Source organism: Dasypus novemcinctus, chromosome 13 (assembly GCF_030445035.2).
Source record: "Dasypus novemcinctus isolate mDasNov1 chromosome 13, mDasNov1.1.hap2, whole genome shotgun sequence".
Taxonomy (NCBI): Eukaryota; Metazoa; Chordata; class Mammalia; order Cingulata; family Dasypodidae; genus Dasypus; species Dasypus novemcinctus.
Genome location: NC_080685.1, coordinates 104,463,931 through 104,473,540, shown reverse-complemented (window position 1 = coordinate 104,473,540; position 9,610 = coordinate 104,463,931).

Sequence of the window (9,610 nt, the reverse complement as noted above, 5' to 3'; positions counted from 1 at the left end):
AAAAAATGACCCACAGAATGAAAGAAAATATTTGCAAATCAGGTCTCTGATAAGGGTCTAGTATCCCAAACTCTTACCATCCAACAAGAAAAGACAAATAATCCAATCAGAAAATTTGTTTTGGAAAGGATGTGGAGAAATTGCAATCCTCACACATTGTTAGTGGGAATATAAAATGGTGCAGTCACTGTGAAAACAAGTTTGGTAGTCCTTCAGAATTAAACAATGAGTATCCATATAACCAGCAATTTCACTACTAGGTGTATACTGCAGAAAAATGAAAATGTATGTTTACACATAAACTTTTACATGATTAATTATAGCAGCATTATTCAAAATAGCCAAAAAGTGGAGGCATCCAAGTGTATATCAACAAATGGATGGATAAACAAAACTATACACACACACAGAGACACATACACATAGTGGAATATTAATCAGCCATAAAAAGTGTGAAATACTGACACATGCTAAAACATGGATGAATCTTGAAAACATTATGCTAAGTGAAAGAAGTCACATGGCCACATGTTGTATACTTCCACCTATATGAAATATGAAATGTCCAGAATAGATAAATCCATTAAGGCAGAAATTATATTAGTGTTGCCAGGGACTGGGATTGGGGGAGAATGGGTTGTGACTGCTGACAGTTACAGGGTTTTTTTTTGGGGGGGATGGGGGTGGGAGAGTGTGTGGAGGTGATGGTAGTGAGAATGTTCTGGAATTAAGTAATGGTGATGGTTGACAACCTTGAGGATATACTTAAAAACCCTGATTTTAAAATGGCAAATTTTATTGTATGTGAATTATATCTCAATTTTTTAAAGTTGGGAGAAAAAGATTTCTGAGGCCATAGTTTCTATAGTTAAGGAATAAATGGCTTTATTGAGAACAGAAGAATGGAGATAGCTGTAATAAGAAAAACATATATGACAGCATAAAATACAAAAGCAGAATTAAAGTATTCATTGAAGGCAGCTAGAAACAAAAATAAAATTTGAGAAAATTTAGGTGATGCAGAAGAAAAACCTGAGAAGGTGGTATAAAATGTAGAGCATAAATACAAACATATAAAACAAGGTAACATAATAGGCATGGAGAATAAAGGATGAGCACACAGCTAAATATTACAATTATGCATTTTCCTAGAAGTTAACGTCTGTTCATTTCCTTAATTATTGTAAATCAATTTGTGTATTAAGCTTGTAAAATCAATGAAGGAAATGACAATTCTTGTGCCCTACTGTGTACACCCAGACCCCTAATGCCCAATACAGTGTTTGGCACATAGTAGGTCTTCCATAAATTTTATAATAGTCAATTCAGTAATTATATTGCAGAGTGACAAAGCAGAACAAAAGGGAAAACTAATCACATGTGTAACAGAAAAAAATTCAGGGTTTGATAAATATCATTTACTAAATGATTACTAAAATCTAGACAAAATTTTTTTTAAAAGAGACCCATATCTTAGGAAAAGTTTGAGTTTTAAGAATGAAGAAAATAACTTTAAGTATCTAAGTATAAAAAAAAAAAATAGGTGATCCACAAAGGAACTGACCTCAGACTTTTCTACCACACTAAATGGTAGAAGACGAGGAAGCAATGTCTGTAGAATTTTAAAGAAAACAGGGTATGGCCACAGAATTAAATATCAGGCCAAGTTATCATCCATGTACAAAGCGAACGTAAAGAGGGTCTTAGCTAAACAATGACTAAAAAATACGCCGCCTTTGTACTTTGCCTGAGAAATATCATGAAGAGAAAGCAAAATAGAAATGAATTAAAGCATGGGAACAAGGAATGCTTTAGTATAAAGGAATGGGAGTAAACATGGAATGAGTTGAATTGAGCTAACATATTATTATGATAAATAATGATTGTAAGTACAGTTAACATATTTAATTAAAATATCCAAAAATTATTATTGGGAGAGAAGATACTGGCCTCCAGGGTTTTCCAATCTTTTTTATGGCATGGCAGGCATAGAAAAGTATGACTTTTTTTAATGATATCCTGGAATAAATGGATGAGGCAGTGGGCAGCCTCTGGCCCCCTGGGCTGCCCTGTTAGCTGAGGGAATTAACATCTGGGCATATCTGCAGCCTCATGTGCCCCACTGTGCATAGATTTAGATTTTGCTCCCATGGAGATGGAAAACCAATGGAGGGTTTTAATAACAAGTCCATGGTATATGAAAAAAAATCAGGGAACAAATCTGACTATGAAGTATTCTTTCAAGTTGGCTGAAATACATTTTACAAAATTGGCATTCACACACAGTCAAATATTAATGTATTATCTGGGTAATGGGATAGTTTGATTCTTTTCTTTATAATTTTCCTTTGTTTCCAAATATTCTACAAAATATTTTTTCATAATTTCCGAAATATCACAAATAGCAAAAAAAAAAAAAAACCCACAAAAAACTAATAAGCATTTAAGACCAAACAAAATGATTTTACTTGGTCTTAATGCAAAAAAAAATTCAACTGACAGATTAATGGAACAGAATGAATAGCCTCAAACAGTTTCTCCTTATATATATATAAGCTTCATGAATAAAAGAAGAATCCGAATGTATGAATATGTTCATGGACATGGCTTGCTATGTAGTAAATCTATTAATTTAATAAAGGCATTATAATGATACTTATTCATAAAGTCACTAATAGCTATAATATTCAAAGGTAACAACTTATTCATATTTCAAGCATGAACTTTTGTTTACATTGACTTTCCTTAATTATGTCAGAAACTCCCCCCACCTTCATTCATCTCCCAGGGAGCTTGTCCATGGGACCACACTGGGACAAAACAAATTCAGTGCTAGTTAAGTCCCACTTAACTTATTTTTCTTAGAAGAATCTCTGTCTTTCTGTTTCCCATTGACTCCAACTGGTGCATCTTCTGTTTTATTAAGTCTTAATTTTCTATTTAATTTGCTCAGCTTAGATTTTTTGTTATTTTCTGAGACCATGAGAAAGAGCAATTTTATAGTTCTGGGTATTCTACAAATCCACCCTCTAGCTGTCCCAATCAATGATTTCCCCTTCTTATTTTCCCTTCTACTGCATTATTCAGGGTATTCAAAGAAGTCGCCACAAAAGATAAACTCCAAAATCTTAGTGATTTAACTTAGAGTTGATTTTTCCATCATATTTCACTCTAACACTGCCCTTCATTGCCTCTTAACTACCTCATCTGAAACCTGCCATGCCTAGGTCACCGAGAACTCTTTCCTAGAGAGAGCCAGGATGGTGCAAGGGCTTTGGGCATTTTTTGGCGACATCCTCTGAGACATTTTATACATACCTGAGTTTGTCAAGTTTTTTTTGAAACAGTCTTAACACTGGGTTCCTTCCAGCCTCACAAAATATTGAAGCTAATGTCAAAATTTTTCAACACCAGATTTATAGGCCAATCAGAGTAGCTCAAATATTGCCTGGAATTTTAAACAATTATCCAGCTCTCTTGGTTGAAGAGATCTGGTGGCAGTAAAGTTTCTACACTTTTACAAGCCTAGATAAATATTGGTGCTTTGGGACTTTTTCATTCATAGTCTGGCAAATCTCTCCGACTTCTTATGGTAATTTTCCATACTCCCTAATGTTTTTAAACAATAGTAGTCCTTTCATTTTGCTCAGGAATCTGGGGTTGACTGGGCTCAGCCAGGCAGCTTTCACTCAGCCTGAGGTTGTCGGTCAGAAGGTGCCTGGGACTGAGAGAGTCTCAAAGGCTTCCTTCCTCTCAGACTTCAACAGCTTCCTTACCCCAAATCTGAGGTAAGCTGAGAGGACCACAACCGACCAGGCACCAGTTGGAACAGGCATCCTCGTGCCAGACATATTTATGGGAATTAAATGAATCTGTAGTTAGCTACATTGGGAAGAAGGAAAGAGACTTTTGGATTTCCAGGGCATTTACTTTTGCTTATTCCTTTGAATATTATGGCAGAATATTAAGTTAAACATTCCTACCCTGAGCCTCTTTCCTTCTCTCTGTTCTCCAGGTCCAAATATAGATGTGATGGGACACAGCCTGTGAATTGTTGTTTGGGGTTGCAATGGCTAGAAAGGAAAAAAGACTAGAGAGACACGCACATTCTTATAAGTAAACTGATGATTTCTAATCTCAAAGCTGAGAGTTGAGCCATTCTTTGATGCCCTACAGGAAGTAGAAACAATGTCATTTAACATTTTTGCTAGTATCTGAGATGGTAAAAACATTGCTCTTATATATTTAGCTGACACCAAGTTGACTGTATTCTTAGAAGTCAGGCAATTTTTTTTTTCCATTTAATGCCTTGCAGTAATGACAGAATAATCTATCAAAAAGCAATGAGGAACAACTGATCCAAATTTTCAGTGTCTTCTCATAAGAACCTATGTAAAGGCAAATAAACATTTCATACAGAAACAACCTGGAAGTAGTTAGCAGTGTTAAACTGGTAAACTCAAACCTTCCCAAGGAAAGGCTTCATAAAATGCATCAAAACCACTCTGTTCCACTCTGGGTTTCCAGCCAAAATTAATTAGGGCCTAATCAAGAGAAGCACTCACCTTGACTTTCAATGAGCCATAGATAAACAATGAACTAAGTTTCCACTGATGATAAAAGGGGATTAAAGAGAAAAAAAGGTCCCAGACTTAATACTTGGCTCGGAACTAGTCCAACGGTAGGGATGGGGTGGGGTATTATTTTTCCTCTTACTATCTATCTATAAAAATCATCTTGGCCCTCTGACATGTCAAGAGAGAGCATGGGCCAAAAATATAAGTAGGTTTAGACCGAGGGAAGTTTGGGGTTCCGTTCCTGCCTTTGAAAGCCATGTTATACATGAAAACCAAGCCCTGAACAAGCCATCTTCAGGGGCTGCTTTCGGAAAGGAGCACTGGGTAGAAAGAGCTGTGGGCCTTGACCCTTTCCCACTGATATTTTGATCACAGAGAGATGTTTTTTCCCTCTGCAATCAGGAGCACAGCTTCCTTTCAAAATTAGCCAGTTCTAATCTTCCCCTTATATGTATTTCATTGTATCTCTGATTTGAGCTCAAAACCAGCTCCTTTTGATGCTTCTTTATGAAAAACTTATTTAGGAAGTTTTTACTGCAAGGAAGTCTTTACGGCAAGGTGCATACTTCAAAGTATTGGGTTAAAACTTGTTTGAAAGATAACCTAAAGAGCAGACAACAAACACTGACTCTACGAGCCCAAGACCACGGGAAACAGACATCCCGGAGCTGAGTGAGAAGTGTGTGGATTCAGAGTGATTATTCCTCCCTCAACCGCATCCTATTTGGAAGAGGATAATAGTGCCCGACAGATCTTTTGTTTAGTGCTTCTTATATATAGTAAAATACTGTAATTTAACAGCTTGCTGGGGGAACAAGAATTTGTTCCAGTTTCTGATTTAAATGTTTATGCTAATTGCTATTTATTGGCCCAGATGCAAATGATAGGTTGGCCAAAGTGAAATTTTATGACGAGCAAACTCCCCCCTTTTGTGCAAATTGAAAAAGTGAAACAAGAGGAGGATGAAATGAGCCGAAGATGGTCTTAATGGCTGCTTTTTAATGGGGAAGATAAAATTAAGACTGATTTACGTGGCCAACTCCCCTGTTTTCTCTTATCAGCTCATTTGGCAGGAAAAATGGAAAAGTAATTGTTCCTCTTTCAATGTGGGCCTCAAACCATTATTTATTGGCTGAAATTAATCGCTGTTTATCCTTCATTCACGTGGAAACCGCTCTATCAGCATTATGGACCTCAGCAACTCAGCTAGTCCCTTGCAATTTAGTCGACAGAAAGCTCGGATCCTGATGAGGCGTGCCTTAATTTTCTGGGCCGTGGGAGTTAATGAAGACTCCTTTCTGAGGTGGACATATTTGTATTTCTACAACATTAATAACAAAGACCCACACTTTCTCTTCGGCAGCAAATAAACTTAAAAAAAAAAAACCAGGAAAAATTATTGAAGGGACTGAGCTGGAGGAAAAACAGAGAGACAGAATCACAAAGTCAACGCGCTTTTACTTCAAGCACGTCTAATACATGCGGAGCTTTGTAGACACTCAGGGCTGTGTGGACCCAAGTGTTCCTAGGAACGGCCTAAAAACTGGAAAGGCAAAATGCAGAAACTGCAAAAGCCATATATCCAAGAAGAGTCATTTCTTCATTCTTTTTGCTTCCACCCTATGTCTTCTCAGCATCGCTGGATGCATGTAATTGACAGCCTATGGTTTTCCTGGAGCAGGGATTCCTAGACATCTCCTGCTCTTCCTCAGGGAACCATCTGGAACTGATAATCTGTCTTCCAGACTCCTATCTTCCCCTTTCCAATCAACAGTCAACCATCAAGGACTTGGGTGCACCTCATGAGCCCAACAGGCCTCCTTTGACGTGGGTTTAGCAAACATAGCCAGGATGCCCCTCCAAATCGACTAAAAGCACAGCTAAATGTCAGGAGTCAGAGTAAATCTCAAGGAAGCAATTATGGCAGATGGGTTGTAACTGCAGGTTTTTCAGGGACATGTAGGGTTCCTTCTGTGGGTTCCTTTGAATCTGCTCTTTGGCATTTCCTGCCAAGACCCAGTCTTCACCCTTACTTAACAAACTGTGCTCTACCTTTTTTTTTTTTTTTTTAAAGATTTAGTTTATTTATTCCTGCCCCACCCCCTTGATTGTTTGCAATTGCTGTCTGCCCATCCTTTCTTTAGGAGGCACCGGGAACTGAACCTGTGACCTACCATGTGGGAGAGAGTCACTCAAGCACTTGAGCCACCTCAGCTCCCTAGTGTGTTGTGTCTTTCATTGTTTTTCTCTTTATGTCTCTTTGTTGTGACATCTTGTTGCATCAGTTCACCATGCCTGTCTGTTGTTCCAGCGTGCCTTTTCCAGGAGGTCCTAGGAACTGAACTGAGGACCTCTCATGGGCTAGGCAGGAGCTCAATTGCTTGAGTCACATCGGCTTCCCTACTCTACCCTTTCTGATCTCAGAGGATAAGTGAGTAAATTTTTTCAGGACTCTGGTTTCCACAGTTAAAATTTGAATTATGATGCTATATAGCTGCTTAACGAGTAAGTGAGCATGGGTTTTTACATCAATTTTTTTAAAATTTAGCTTTTCATGTCTTTTTTTTCAATAAAAAATTTCATCTTTTTAATGATTTTTATATAGTTGAGATATTAATATATTAGCAATTTTGCATACTGTATTTTAGTCATTTATTCCTTCTTCCATTAATCAAAAATTTAATGAGCACATACTATGTGCCAGGCACTATTTTAGGCACTGGGGATGAGAAGTGAACAATAGAGACAAAAGTCCCTGTCTCCATGGAGACTAAATTCTAGTGGCCTCTTAAAATGATAAGCATTTCCCATATCCTTAAATTCTCTGCATTCCTATTTGTGATTAGCCACCTGTTAGTCAATTTACATATATCACAGTTTACATAACAATTCCCTAGTACTAACATAAATAATGCAGTAATGAACATCTTTATGCACTCCTGTTCTCTTCTCGTCTGATATTTTCCTTACAAGTCTAGTTTACTGTGGTCTGATTCCATGCCTTGAGCCCTCCACACCCAAGACAGCTTGACCAACAACCAGTCAGCAGCTCCAGGGTGCATTCCAGGCATGTGTGTTTCAGATATTCTCTTTCTTGTCCACTGATAGCTTTCCTGATTTCCTTTAGTTCTTTGTCCATATTTTTCTTTACCTCTTTGAGAAGATTTGGGACCACTTCTTAATAAACCTTTGTCTGGATTTCCCAGGTATGCTCGTCTTCATTGGTGAGTTTCTAATGCTTTAATCTTCTCCTTTTCTTGGACCATTGCTTTCTGTTTCTTTGCATATTTTGCAATCTTTTGTTGAAACCTGGACATTTTGATATTTTAACGTGTTATCGCTGGAATTTAGACTTTGAGGTTTCTGTTCCTTAAGCTTGAATCCAGCTAGTGTTATGACAGAACTTTCCTTGAATGCCAGGAGTTAACTAACTAACTAACTAACTAACTAACTAACTAACAAATAAATGAAAGAAGGAGGGAAAAAAATGAAGAGGAAAGCACCTTCTCCCATCTTGGCTGATTGGCCTGTGTGAGTTCTTTCCTTCAGAATTTATCCATACAATAAGTTTAGAATAGCTGCAGGTCAAAGCGTAGGGGCCTCTCTGGTCCTTTAGGCACCTGTATCTTGTCTTGGGCAGGTGCCTGTGACCCTAGGAAGTCCCCGGTTTGCACATACATGCGCCTTCTTCCTCAGGCCACAGATTCCTCTCCACGTCCTGGGCACTGCACAGCCTGTCTCGCAGCCAGCAGCACCTTGCCCCAGGCAGCCGCTTGGCTGGTCTCCCACAGCATCCGTCAGAGCTTGGTAAGCCGTCTTCTACATGCAGAACAAGTTCTGAGACAATGAGTCCCCAGGCCACCACCAGAGAGACTGGGCCAGACATCCGTGCCCCAGCATGTGCAGAGGGTTACTCTGCTTCCTCCAGAAATGGGACCAGGGAGCCACACCGCGGCAGCGCAGGCTCCTGGAGGAGCTGGTGGGTGGGGCAGGGGCCAGCCAGGGTGATCGGAACTCCTCCTGCTTGTAAGTACCTGTGAATACGGCCCTTTAACTGTTTTCTCAGTCTTTGAGAAAGATGTTTCTGCCAATTCTTGCTGGCTATTCAACGCTTCTCTGGGGCCCCCAAACCCTGAAGCTCCTGGCTCTGCCATCTTGCCATCTTGACCAACGTGGCATGTGTAGTTCTGGTTCTCGGCCAAAGTTGAGAATGTTCTCCCATCGCAATTATGCAATGTCACTTTGATTCTGTTTTCAAGTGCATCCTTATTGTTTTCGTAATCTTGATCTCCTCTTTTTCATATTATTGGACTGCAATAAAACCATTGTTGGATATCTGACTGGTCAGTATGGTATTCCCCAGGTGGTGGGCTCAATCTTATCCTGCTAGAATCCATATTTTCATATATGTATATATACACACACTTTGCAAGGAAAAAAGAGTGGTTTGTGTTTATCTCGATAGTTCCTACCATTCCCTAAGAAGAATTTTCTCAATTTATATCCCAATATTGATTGTAGAATCCATACTATGGATTTTTATATACTGAAGCTGTCTTTCACCTCTTTCTATTGACTTTCCATTAGCACTTAACTGTATTAAAAAATAAACAAACAAAACCATCAATCTTATTAATTCATGGGGTGTTAAAGAAATAAAATCCTATTTCTAAATCAGATTCCCTCTAATTGGTAAAAAAGATAAACCCTGGATTTAAGTTCAGTGTTACAGTAAGTTTGTGTGAAGGTGGAGAGGTAAGAGAAGTTATTGCCTGGTGAGAGCTCAAGGGAGATTTAGAATCTAGTACCTTAGAAATACTTATTTTTTAAATATTGCCTTCTCTGATTGGTGTCTTACAACAAAGAAAAAGCATAGATACTATAATCCTTTGGAGTTGAAATTTTAGAGCATGAAAATAGGAACTTGAAGCTCCATACAAGAATTTGGTCACTAAAAATTCACTTTTAAGACTCCTGGGGGCAAAGGCAAAAAGAGAAATCTCTGATTCTTAGCTGTCTAGTGAAATATGTGG